This window comes from Schistocerca serialis, chromosome 2 (genome assembly GCF_023864345.2).
Source record: "Schistocerca serialis cubense isolate TAMUIC-IGC-003099 chromosome 2, iqSchSeri2.2, whole genome shotgun sequence".
NCBI classification, from domain to species: Eukaryota; Metazoa; Arthropoda; class Insecta; order Orthoptera; family Acrididae; genus Schistocerca; species Schistocerca serialis.
This window is the reverse complement of record NC_064639.1, coordinates 229,233,166-229,247,062: the sequence shown is the minus strand read 5'-3', so window position 1 is coordinate 229,247,062 and position 13,897 is coordinate 229,233,166.

Sequence of the window (13,897 nt, the reverse complement as noted above, 5' to 3'; positions counted from 1 at the left end):
CATAGAAAGCATTTATTCATTACTGTTTATATACTGGGTGATCAAAAAGTCAGTATAAATATTAAAACTGAATAAATCATGGAATAATGTAGATAGAGAGTTACAAATTGACACACATGCTTGGAATGACGTGGGGTTTTATTAGAACCAAAAAAATACAAAAGTTCAAAAAATGTCCGACAGATGGCGCTTCATCTGATCAGAATAGCAATAATTAGCATAACAAAGTAAGACAAATCAAAGATGATGTTCTTTACAGGAAATGCTCAATATGTCCACCATCATTCCTCAACAATAGTTGTAGTCGAGGAATAATGTTGTGAACAGCACTGTAAAGCTTGTCCGGAGTTATGGTGAGGCATTGGCGTCGGATGTTGTCTTTCCGCATCCCTAGAGATGTCGGTCGATCACGATACACTTGCGACTTCAGGTAATCCCAAAGCCAATAATCGCACGGACTGAGGTCTGGGGACCTGGGAGGCCAGGCATGACGAAAGTGGCGGCTGAGCACACGATCATCACCAAACAAGGCGCGCAAGAGACCTTTCACGCGTCTAGCAATATGGGGTGGAGCACCATCCTGCATAAACATCGTATGTTCCAGCAGGTGTTTATCAGCCAGGCTGGGGATGGTACGATTCTGTAACATATCGGCGTACGTCTCAGCCGTCACGGTAGCAGCTACAAAACCAGAATGACGCACTTCCTCGAAGAAAAAAGGCCCCATAACGGTAGATGTGATAAATCCAAACCATACCGTGACTTTCTCGTAGTGCAATGGAGTTTCTACGACAGTTCTAGGATTTTCGGTAGCCAAAATTCTGCAGTTGTGGGCGTTGACAGACCCTCGGAGCGTGAAATGAGCTTCGTCGGTCCACAACATGTTACTCAACCAATCGTCATCTTCCGCCATCTTTTGAAACACCCACACCGCCAATGCCCTCCGCTTCGCTGAATCGCCAGGTAACAGTGCATGATGCCGATGGATTTTGTACGATAGCATCGGAGGGTACGCCTAAGTGCCAACCAAACAGTAGTGTATGGAATACCAGTGCGACGTGCGACTGCACGAGCGTAGACGAAACCGCTACAGTCTCCGTTTCTTCCTGAACTGTCTCAGCAGCATTACGCCTTGTGCTCGGTCGGCCACTACGGGGTCTATCGTCTAAACAACCCGTGGCTTCGAACTTCGAAATCATTCTCGCCACAGCTGCATTTGTCAACGGACCTTTACCTGTTCGAATCCCCTTCCTGTGGCGATAGGATCGTAACGCTGAACTAGCACATTCCCCATTCTGATAAAACAGCTTCACTAAAAGCGCCTTTTCAGGTAAGGTCAACATGCTGCGACTGCTGGCGCATCTAATTCTCTCTCTCATTACAGTTCCTTTTATACACGATTGTCATGCGCAGTCACTGACGTTTTGCTGTCCAGCGCCATCTGTCGGACATTTTGTGAACTTTGTTTTTTTTTTCCTCTCTAATAAAACCCCATGTCATTCCAAGCATGTGTGTCAATTTTTACCTCTCTCTCTACATTATTCCGTGGTTTATTAAGTTTACAAATATATACTGACTTTTTGATCACCCGGTATTTTATTTGAAGAAGAAATGTACATAGGAAGCTTATATTAATGTTCTGCTTTTTGTTGAGGCTCTTCCTCATCAAGCACAATATGCTAAGGACGTCATCGCCAGGCAAATACTTCATTAAGTGGAGCTGCACTTCTAGAAATCAAATTTAATTGTAATTTTAGAGACTGGATGCATGAAGCTGTGATGCTGTGCGCTTGTGCCTCTATTATATTTGACGTGTTCCCCCCCTTCTGTTCCAGTGGAAGCAGAGATGGGGCGTGGTCACTAAGCTGTCTCCTGCAGCAGGTAAGTGCACGGACACAGAGTACTATCTGTTCTGAATTATAGTGTCATCTTTAATGACACTCTGCTCGAGTCAATTTTGAAGCCGATTTTTAGTTGTATGATGTATTGTACTGAGAATCAGTGACCGATTCATCTGGGTCGAGTGTGTCTGAACCAGTGAAATATGCAAGCAAACGTACGATAATCAGTTTAGGGCCGAATGAATAACTTGATCGTAAAACCTGCCAAACCACCTTCAACGTCTTTTGCATGGTCCCAGAATACTGAAACCATTAAATGTCAAATAGAGCTTATTATCTCAAGCCATGGCATATACACTCCTGGAAATTGAAATAAGAACACCGTGAATTCATTGTCCCAGGAAGGGGAAACTTTATTGACACATTCCTGGGGTCAGGTACATCACATGATCACACTGACAGAACCACAGGCACATAGACACAGGCAACAGAGCATGCACAATGTCGGCACTAGTACAGTGTATATCCACCTTTCGCAGCAATGCAGGCTGCTATTCTCCCATGGAGACGATCGTAGAGATGCTGGATGTAGTCCTGTGGAACGGCTTGCCATGCCATTTCCACCTGGCGCCTCAGTTGGACCAGCGTTCGTGCTGGACGTGCAGACCGCGTGAGACGACGCTTCATCCAGTCCCAAACATGCTCAATGGGGGACAGATCCGGAGATCTAGCTGGCCAGGGTAGTTGACTTACACCTTCTAGAGCACGTTGGGTGGCACGGGATACATGCGGACGTGCATTGTCCTGTTGGAACAGCAAGTTCCCTTGCCGGTCTAGGAATGGTAGAACGATGGGTTCGATGACGGTTTGGATGTACCGTGCACTATTCAGTGTCCCCTCGACGATCACCAGTGGTGTACGGCCAGTGTAGGAGATCGCTCCCCACACCATGATGCCGGGTGTTGGCCCTGTGTGCCTCGGTCGTATGCAGCCCTGATTGTGGCGCTCACCTGCACGGCGCCAAACACGCATACGACCATCATTGGCACCAAGGCAGAAGCGACTCTCATCGCTGAAGACGACACGTCTCCATTCGTCCCTCCATTCACGCCTGTCGCGACACCACTGGAGGCGGGCTGCACGCTGTTGGGGCGTGAGCGGAAGACGGCCTAACGGTGTGCGGGACCGTAGCCCAGCTTCATGGAGACGGTTGCGAATGGTCCTCGCCGATACCCCAGGAGCAACAGTGTCCCTAATTTGCTGGGAAGTGGCGGTGCGGTCCCCTACGGCACTGCGTAGGATCCTACGGTCTTGGCGTGCATCCGTGCGTCGCTGCGGTCCGGTCCCAGGTCGACGGGCACGTGCACCTTCCGCCGACCACTGGCGACAACATCGATGTACTGTGGAGACCTCACGCCCCACGTGTTGAGCAATTCGGCGATACGTCCACCCGGCCTCCCGCATGCCCACTATACGCCCTCGCTCAAAGTCCGTCAACTGCACATACGGTTCAGGTCCACGCTGTCGCGGCATGCTACCAGTGTTAAAGACTGCGATGGAGCTCCGTATGCCACGGCAAACTGGCTGACACTGACGGCGGCGGTGCACAAATGCTGCGCAGCTAGCGCCATTCGACGGCCAACAGCGCGGTTCCTGGTGTGTCCGCTGTGCCGTGCGTGTGATCATTGCTTGTACAGCCCTCTCGCAGTGTCCGGAGCAAGTATGGTGGGTCTGACACACGGGTGTCAATGTGTTCTTTTTTCCATTTCCAGGAGTGTAGATATTTTAGGTAGCAGTATTTGGTTGTAGATCTGTTCTGACCACATTTTGTTAACTGGAAGTCGGCCACTTACAAGAGAGGGAGAAAGCTAACTCAGTCCTCACACAGACCGCTGCGGGTTGATGACCCGTGCAGGGCGAGGGTGGGGTGCGGTGGAGGGGAGCGGGATGAAACAAGGTACTCCAGCTTCTCGCAGTGCAGGCACCTTAACCCCTGCTTCATGACTCTGCAAAAGAATAAGTCACGGAGAAAGGTAAACGCCACTTATGTTTGTAATCAGAACTGAAACCATCTTATATACTGACATGTTTAATAGAGATCCTAAGTACAACAGTTACGTAAATTATCACAAGAAAAACAGAGGATAATGAAGTACAAAAGCCGACAGGTGTGACCGAGAGGTTCTAGGCGCTTCAGTCCGGAACCGCGCTGCTGTTACGGTCGCAGGTTCGAATCCTCCCTCGGGCAATGTGTGATGTCCTCAGGTTAGTCAGGTTTAAGTAGTTCTACGGGCAGTGTGTGATGTCCTTGGGTTAGTTAGGTTTAAGTAGTTCTAAGTCTAGGGGACTGATGACCACAGATGCTAAGTCCCATAGTGCTTAGAGCCATTTCAACCATTTTTGAAGTACAAAACAGTAACACAGAAGAAAACAGTGGGGGTTCCCCATCTAGCTAATGTTGGCTACAGCCAAAAACAATTGACTACTAGTTGAAGCCTTCCGTCTTCTACCGATTAATACCAATTCAGGACTACGAAACTGATCGGTCGAGTTAAAATTTCATACACTCTACATAAAACAATGAGTGCAGGTATGCTACTAAGATGAAAGTTCCGGTTCCATGGGGATTGTTGTTGCATTATTGTAGGGAACACTACGAGGCCTCTGAATATTTTGAACTAGACTGAAATTTATCTCAAAGAATATGCAAGATGGTCACTGTATATGGCTGATACTACACAGCAAGAATAAAAATAACTGGACGAAAATCAAACATCAATATCCGCTGGATGACATTTTCTATGTCGTGAATATTTAAATCCAATAGTACAACACATCCACAGCATTGCTGCTGAATTCATCTACTGATACACCCACTGCCTCGTTTTGACTAGTTTGAACTATTGCGGTGAAGCGAGTATGAAGCTTGTGCCCCATATCATAATCAGCTACTTATTCCCTGCGCATGTGGGTGTAGATTAATTTCATCGATACGGTTAGTGGTCCCATCTGCGATGCATATATGTAGGTTTTCATGCCAAATCTCTCCAAGGTATCTCATGGAGTTGTGAAACCTGACATTGTTTTAGTGGTCCATATCCACTTCACCATTTTCTAATTATAAATATGTGGTGGGGTGGATACAGACCACTATGAACAATATCAGGTTCCACAACTCCACGAGATTCCTTGGTGTGATTTGGGATTGAAATCCTACTGAACACATAATGTAAGACTGAAATCAGTATATAACGTACTTGAGGATTATCCAAAGAAACAGGGAATGCATAAACGAGACTAGAGACATGTTTTGTGCCAAAACTGGACGCTGAATAGCAGATGAAATGAAGTAATTACGTTACCTTCGATGCAAAGTAACAAGTGAAGGACGAAACAGTAATGGTATAAGAATCAGTTTAACACAGAAAGAGATTATTCCTCGCCAAAGGATGCCTACTAATCTACCAAACACAGACCTCAATGCAAGGAAGAAGTTTCTGACAGTAAATGTCTGGAACACAGCACTGAATGGAAGTGAATCACGACCTATGGGAAAACCGAAAGAGAAGAGAACTGAAGTGTTTGAAATGTGGTGAAAAGTGTATTAAGAAGGCGCACGGTAACAGGACAATATATCACGGAATAACTTCCATGGTACTAGAGCGAGCTGTAGAGGTAGGAGAGGAAGACATGGAGGGCCACATCAAACCAAGAAGAAGACTCACTTCTTCCACCCCCCCCCCCCCTCCCCGCCCCTGGCTCTCACATTGTGCTCGCTGATTTATTGGCGCGAGTGCCAATTATGAGTTGTTGCACCATAAAGTTTTCAACTGGCTAGCTACGAGCGGTAGAAATTTGGGCCTTGGAGGCAAGAAGAAGCCGTTAAGTACTTTATCCATCTTCAGCAATTCTAACGGCGTTAATTGAAAAGATCAGTTGTTTGGTCCCTTTATACCATATTTGGATTATGATCCAGATGACTAGATTTACATGCCGCATACAACGAGTTATGCGATAATTCTAATCCTCTGGAGAAGGCTACTAGGTAGAGAAAAAAATCGTTTGCGCGTCTGGTTGCTGATTTTTTCAGCTAACAATACAAGTCTTTTGTAATGCGGCCGAGTGTTATTGTTCGCCTCGTGGGTGGGTGTTTGCTGGGGATCGTCTTTCAGTGCGTCCTGACGTCAGCGCAGGGAATTTGCAGGGAGCGTTGACGAGCAGAACGGGACGGGAGCTCTAATGTACGGCAGCCACGCAACCTCGAGGTAACCCCGATTACGACTCCTTTGAGTGTCGCCGCCAACAGCTCCGTCTGTTGTTACTGCTCGTACTAACATACTAGCTGCCGTGCGTCGCATACGAAGTCGTAGGCGTGGCATTCAAGGTAGCGCGTGAGCGTGGCAGGGCGGAGATCCGGCGTTGAAAAGCCCTGAGGGTGCAATAGCAGAGCGCTAGGCCCAGGCAGACACGCGAGCATGAATATGCAGCGCGCCCATAAAGCCCGTGAATAACCACAATAGCGGCCGCGCTGATGGCGGCATGCGTCACGGTCGTAACGACGCGCTAGCCGGCGGCTCCCACTGGTCGATGGCTCGACGGTCGACAGTCGTGGTCGACTGTGGAGAGGTGCTTTGACGGACGGCGGGCGACAGCGTCTGGCAGATGGCAGGTGGTGAGCTTCGGTGTAATTGCTACTGCTGCCCGCGCTCGCTGAGCACGTGTAACGTAGTGTGCCTCTGGCTAATCGAGACGTGTTGCAAACGCTATCCACTGTATCCACCGACGCCAGCTATCTCTGTTGAGTCAGCCGGCCGTTATGCCCCAGCGGTTCTAGACACTTCAGTCTGGAACCGCGCGACCGCTGCGTACGCAGGTTCTAATCCTGCCTCTGGCATGGATGTGTGTGATGTCCTTAGGATAGTTAGGTTTAAGTAGTTCTAAGTTCTAGGGGCCTGATGACCTCAGATGTTAAATCCCATAGTGCTCAGAGCCATTTGAACCATTTCTGTCGAGTCAGTCCATGTCGTCTGCCTGTTCCCACTGATAAGACGCATTTCCGCTCAACACCACATTGCCTAACTGAGAAGCCTAGCGTTCGAGAAGGCTACTCCGAACGTGAATAAACTGGAGGAAAACATTGTCTTACAAGAAATCGGCTGTGTCAAAAAATATTACGTCCTTACTCACGTTTTACATACTTAACTTATGTTGTCCTGTCGTTCTCACTTGCTTGTAATATTACGTCGCTAATAGGTCAGTATAACTGAATAAAATGAATTATCGTTCCCTAAGTGTTTCGCATTTACTTTTTGAAAGGCATCAACAATGGCCTGAAATATAAATACATAATACAACAGTCTGGAAATCTTTTAAGGGTGCTGCAGGATATGCTGTGCTCAAAAATAATTCTTAAAAAAATTCTATACGTTGCTCCGGTCCCCAGATAATTAGCATTGAACTTAGCCTATCAGGAGGTCGGGCCCGCAAATTCAAGCGACCTGGCGGAGACGGCGTCGCCAAACGTGTACTTCGTTTGGTTTCCGAAGACCGAGCAAGAGACCGATACAAAAACTCGAGCTCGGACGATAGTAACGATCGAACCCGAGCCAAAGGCTGAGCAGTCTCGTGCGCTGTCATCTACGGTATGAGTACAACTGGCACTAATTGTATCTGCCGGGCCGCTTGAATGTGCGTGCCCAATAGTTTGCCTGGATCACTTTAGTGCTGCGCAACGGAGCGATATACGACTTTTTTTTCTTAACAATACAGGACTATTCAGAATCGAGGAACAGATTTCAAATATTTATTGCTTCCAAACTACAAAAGATAGAAATAAAATTCCAATGTTCCTGGAAATAGAAAAGTTCAAATTTTTCCATTCAACGTGAGCACCATGTGTTACACGACAAATATTACAACGGTGGCTCATTTCCTGCCACATACAAAGCAGCTGGTCTCTCGTTATCGAATTCACAGCTTCAACAATGCCACCGTTTTGATACTTGTCGTACAACACTGGGTGGTAATACTGAAAGCATAAATATTTGAACTTTTCTATTTCCAGGAACGCTGGAATTTAGTTTCTATCTTTTATGGTTTGGAAGCAATAAATGTTTGAAATCTGTTCCTTCTTTTTGAATAGCCCTGTATTTCTCAGCACAGACTATCCTGAAACAGCCCAAGTGTTCCAGGTTGTTTCTGACATCCCTGTGTATATATATTTATGATTATATTATTTTGTTTTACGTAGTGGACGTTGTAAATTGATGCTATAAATAGTTCTTATTTTCTGTAACGTAATGACAGTTTAAATTTCTACTTGTGTTCTTATTCTAGTTTTAGAGCCGTTGTTATGCTTACTGCCATTCTAATTTTCGTCCTCGGAAAACTAAGAAGAGAACATTCGTGTACTTCATTTCGTGTTGTTACGGGATCTTTACAAACGAATGGAAAAACTGGTAGAAGCCGACCTCGGGGAAGATCAGTTTGGATTCCGTAGAAATGTTGCAACACGTGAGGCAATACTGACCTTACGACTTATCTTAGAAGAAAGATTAAGGAAAGGCAAACCCACGTTCCCAGCATTTGTAGACTTAGAGGAAGCTTTTGACAATGTTGACTGGACTTCTCTCTTTCAAATTCTAAAGTTGGCAGGGGTAAAATACAGGGAGCGAAAGGCTATTTACAATTTGTACAGAAAGCAGATGGCAGTTATAAGAGTCGAGGGGCACGAAAGGGAACCAGCGGTTGGGAAGGGAGTGAGACAGGGTTGTAGCCTATCCCTGATGTTATTCAATCTGTATATTGAGCAAGCAGTAAATGAAACAAAACAAAAATTCGGAGTAGGTATTAAAATCCATGCAGAAGAAATAAAAACTTTGAGGTTCGCCGATGACATTGTAATTCTGTCAGAGACAGCAAAGGACTTGGAAGAGCAGCTGAACGGAATGGACAGTGTCTTGAAAGGAGGGTATAAGATTAACATCAACAAAAGCAAAACGAGGATAATGGAATGTAGTCGAATTAAGTCGGGTGATTCTGAGGGAATTAGATTAGGAAATGAGACCCTTAAAGTAGTAAATGAGTTTTGCTATTTGAGGAGTAAAATAACTTATGATGGACGAAGTAGAGAGGATATAAAATATAGACTGGCAATGGCAAGGAAAGCATTTCTGAACAAGAGAAATTTGTTAACATCGAGTATAGATCTATATGTCAGGAAGTCTTTCCTGAAAGTATTTGTATGGTGTGTAGCCATGTATGGAAGTGAAACACGGGCGATAAATAGTTTGGACAAGAAGAGAATAGAAGCTTTCGAAATGTGGTGCTACAGAAGAATGCTAAAGGTTAGATGGGTAGATCACATAACTAATGAGGGGGTATTGAATAGAATTGGGGAGGAGTTTGTGGCACAACTTGACAAGAAGAAGGGATCGGTTTGTAGGACATGTTCTGAGGCATCAAGGGATCACCAATTTAATACTGGATGGCAGTGTGGAGGGTAAAAATCGTAGAGGGAGACCAAGAGATGAATACACTAAGCAGATTCAGAAGGATGTAGGTTGCAGTTGGTAAGGGGAGATGAAGAAGCTTGCACAGGATAGAGTAGCATGGAGAGCTGCACCAAACCAGTCTCAGAACTGAAGACCACAACAACAACAACTATATCTTGAATGGCTGAATGTTATTGCCAATTGCCAACCGTGTGTGTGTGTGTGTGTGTGTGTGTGTGTGTGTGTGTGTGTGTGTGTGTGTGTGTGTGTGTGAAGCCACCGAGACAAATATCAGTTCGCACACACTCAGGTAACGTTTCGGCCGTGGTGGTGGTGGTGGTGGTGGTGGTGGTGGTGGTTGTGGGGGTGGGGGTGGGACAGAGGGAAAGGGCTATGACAGAACAACTTTGGCTCGGCACCTGATGTCAGGGCTCTACGTCCCCCACATCCCAACCTGTGTTTCGAAAACCGTGATTCGAAGTCCTCCTCACTATCTTTTCAATCCAAGACACACTCCTGCAACAACCCTCTTCACCTACTTCTCAGTTTCTTTGTACAAAGTACCCTTAACTTCTTGTACTTTAAAAAACAACAATTTTTTTCTTCGAATCTTTAGTGTTCACTATATTGCTTTAATAATTTTAAAAAATGCATTCATTATCATATTAGATTTTTTTCACTGTGATGACACATTTTGTTAAAATTCACTTCTAAAGATTGGAAATGTAGCCTACCGCTTGCAGCCCTACATTGAAATAAAAACTTCTATTTAAAAAAAATCCAGGTGTGCTATATTTTCTCTGAAGACTACAGAGAAATCTCAGCCCGGCATTTCCCTCACGCGCTGCATTATTCATCAGGCCTTTCCATCTACGTCTCTTCGTGTGGTCATCTCTAGGTTTTTACTGACGTGGAGGACTGTTGACTTACTATTCATGTATTCAAGCGATATGGCAGCTTTCCGCCTACTTTACGTATTACGCAATATTTCCATTGTGGAGCGGCTGTCAGGTAATGTACGGAGCCGTCTTCTGTGGATTTGTCAACATCATCGCAACAGAAATTTCGTTAAGAGCATACTACGTTATTTATAAATGGAATTTTCAAACGTCTGTGAGACTTACCGTATGTTACTTTCATTTTCAGTGAGGCCTATTTACGCAGTAAAGTGTGAATTAATTGACATCCTAATCGCTATTTTGACAAATTATTCCATAAATATACGTATTTTGTTTGCTAAAGTTCAAGAAGATATCGAATCAAACATTTCCTGAAATATCAAATTATGGAAAATTAACCGCCATATTCAGTCAGTTCTTCGTTACAGAAGTTAAGCTTCGCACAGTCGAATACACAGTACCTTGATTATTTCAGGGAGGTCGTCCCAGTTGTCGAGAGGTCGTAACGTTGCAGTATTCCATAAGTTTCATATTGTTGCTATTCCAAGATACAGGCCCTGTAATATTTTATCACCGTAATCCATCACATTGTCACGAGAAGCATTGCGAAGTACCTAATCATAAGAGATAAACGAAAGGGAATAAAACTACGTAATCAAAAGCCTGATGCTGATGACTACGTAACGTGCCGCATGTTCTCATGTGATTTGACGCTGTTCGTATATTATGAAGCGAAGTGGCCATACAGGCAGTTGTTAATTTTCATAGAAATAGAGGAGTTTCAGCAGCAGTAGATGTTACTATTTGTATCAGGCAGCTAAATTTGCCCTTTACTTCAAGAAATACGTTGCTCGATCGCTGTCCTCTGCGTTTCTATGGCTGACCGTTTGCATATCTGTAACCAGGAGAGAAATGTGAACGGAAAACTAACAACTAGATATCCTTTTGTAGAATTTACCAGTTTTTGATCTCGGGAATTTTATTGTTTGATTGCTAATTTCGGTTCACTAAGGTCTATGTTATAAACTGGTGTAAAAAATAGCAATCTTAGTCTACAGTGACAACTTCTGAAGATATGAAATATGATGGTGGTGAAAGATAACCATTACAAGTGGCCCAAACTATGAGAAATCACATTCTAAAATGGCTCTGAGCATTATGGGACTTAACATCTCAGGTCATCAGTCCCCTAGAACTTAGAACTACTTAAACCTAACTAACCTAAGGACATCACACACATCCATGCCCGAGGCAGCATTCGAACCTGCCACCGTAGCGGTCGCGCGGTTCCAGACTGAAGTGCCTAGAACCGCGCGGCCACCAGCGGCCGGCAATCACATTCTATTAAGAGTACTGTAGGGGGGTGGACAAATATATGGAATCAAAAACACAACGCATTTCAATGCACAATGCGATGTAGAAAACCGGCTGACATTCAGAACAGTTTCCAGTTGTATCGTGATTGATACAAACAGGTTCTGCATGTTGTACAGTGGAATCTTGTATCATTCACCCTGTAAAATAGTGCCAAGTTCAGGGAACGATGACAGAGGTTGATAGCAGTCACGCGCTCTTCTCTCCGCAGTAAACCACAGGCGCTCAATAATATTGAGACCTGGTGACTTCTGCGGGCAGGAGAGATGCGAAAATTCTCCTCGTGCTAACAAAACCATGCGAGATGTGCGGATAAGGGTTCTGTCGCCTTGGAATACAGCATCACCACTGGGGAACAATCAGTGTGCCTTGGGATGTACCTGATCAGCCAAAATGGTATTCTTGGGACATAAACTCGGCTAGAAGTTGGAAACAGTATGAAACAAGACTCATCCGAGTAAATTACTTTTTTCCATTGCGTCATTGTCCAGGTCTTATGGCTTCGGCACCACGTTTTCCTGTTATGGAGTGGTTTTGAAATTCCACCCAGCCCGGCAATCCGGATTATGAATCTTCCTTTGTGTTGTTTTGGTGCTGACAGAATTCGCGAGTACCACAGTATACTCTACAGTGACTTTTTCAGCGGTCGTATTACTTTTCGTCACAGTGCTTTTCAATGATAATCTGTCAAGATCGCTCAACACACAGTTTCGTCTGCGTTGTGACTTAGTGGGCATTCACTCACACCCCAACCTCTTCGGGCTTTTAGAGGGAATTGGCCTTGCGGCACTTCCTGACTTTTTCTTTCTACCTCCCCTCCACTCTGTACTCCTTAATCGCTAAACAAACACGGTAGTCCACTTAACTTATTGCTGTAACGCTTATTCGCTGCTCCGTTATACATTTGCTACCCCCCTCCGAGAAAGGCATTGCGCTGAAAGCTTTCTGTGGGATGTGGCGTTTTCGTCCGAATACGTCTGAGAGCACTAAACTGGAACAGAAATGAATTTCACTTGGGCGAGTTTTGTATATCAAAAATGACTCACCTAACATGCGACAGCTCTTTCAGTTTAAAATCAATTTCATTGATAGCGAGGCAGATTGTCTGGTTCGTCTAGATTGGATAGCTCTTATCATTTTAATTGAGAATAGTTTTCATACGTATTCGAGTCTTACTGCCTTCGCATAGGAAAAGCGAGGCAAAATAACAACATTTAATCGGAGTGCATTGCAGTGTTCGAGCAATAGATGACCGCAAATTCGCTTAAGTTAGCTGCATATTGGTTGTTACTACGACTCCTATTGAAAAAGGCGGCAAGTTTAATTTCCTTGATTGTATACTTTGATCCAGTGAGTTGCTTTATATAACAGAATACAATGTACAGAAAAAAAGGAAGGATGATGATGATGATGATGATGATGTTTGGTTTGTGGGGCGCTCAACTGCGCGGTTATCAACGCCCGTACAAATCCCAACCTCTTCTCAGTCCAATCTCGCCACTTTAATGAACAATGATGAAATGATGGGGATAACACAAACACCCAGTCATCTCGAGGCAGGTGAAAATCCCTGACCCCGCCGGGAATCGAACCCTGGGACCCGTGAAGCGAGACCACGAGCTGCGGACTTAAGGAAGGAAAACACGTTGAAATCGTACAACACTATAGCGATAACATTTATGGTTTTGAATCAAGTGGTGTACCCGTGGAGTATAGAGGAGAAACAGAATATGAAAAGAAGGAATGTACCAACCATTGGATAGGTGAGGCACAGCTACAACAATCACTGCACATCGGCAGAAGTGCAGATGATACGAAGAATGAATGCACGCCTAGCAAGTTCCGAGTAGAAGTGTCATCTTAGGAACCCCCATTGAACGTAAGGGGTAACGGCCCGATAGCAGGTCCTAAATTCAATAACAGTGTAAAGTTCTTAACACGTGGAAAGTTCCCAATTTAAGGCAGATGAATGTGGTATATTTTTGTTAAAGTATAGTCAAAATTACTATCGATTTAGTAACACTATTGTGATCGACAGTGCGACTAACAAACGTGTAGCGTATCAGTTTGTATTGCCGTCTGCGTAACTGCATTTCTGAAATGTTTGTATCATGTTCGCTTTACTTCGATTTATTACTTCTTATTTAACTCTATTCGACCCAGTACCATTTTCTGTGATGCTCATTACAATTCTGAAGGTGCTGCACCATTTCAGATTATTACTCGGAAGTTGGAAAGTTGCATCGCTGAGGAGCTCTACTAGCGCAGAACCTGAATAGCCAGAGCTTTT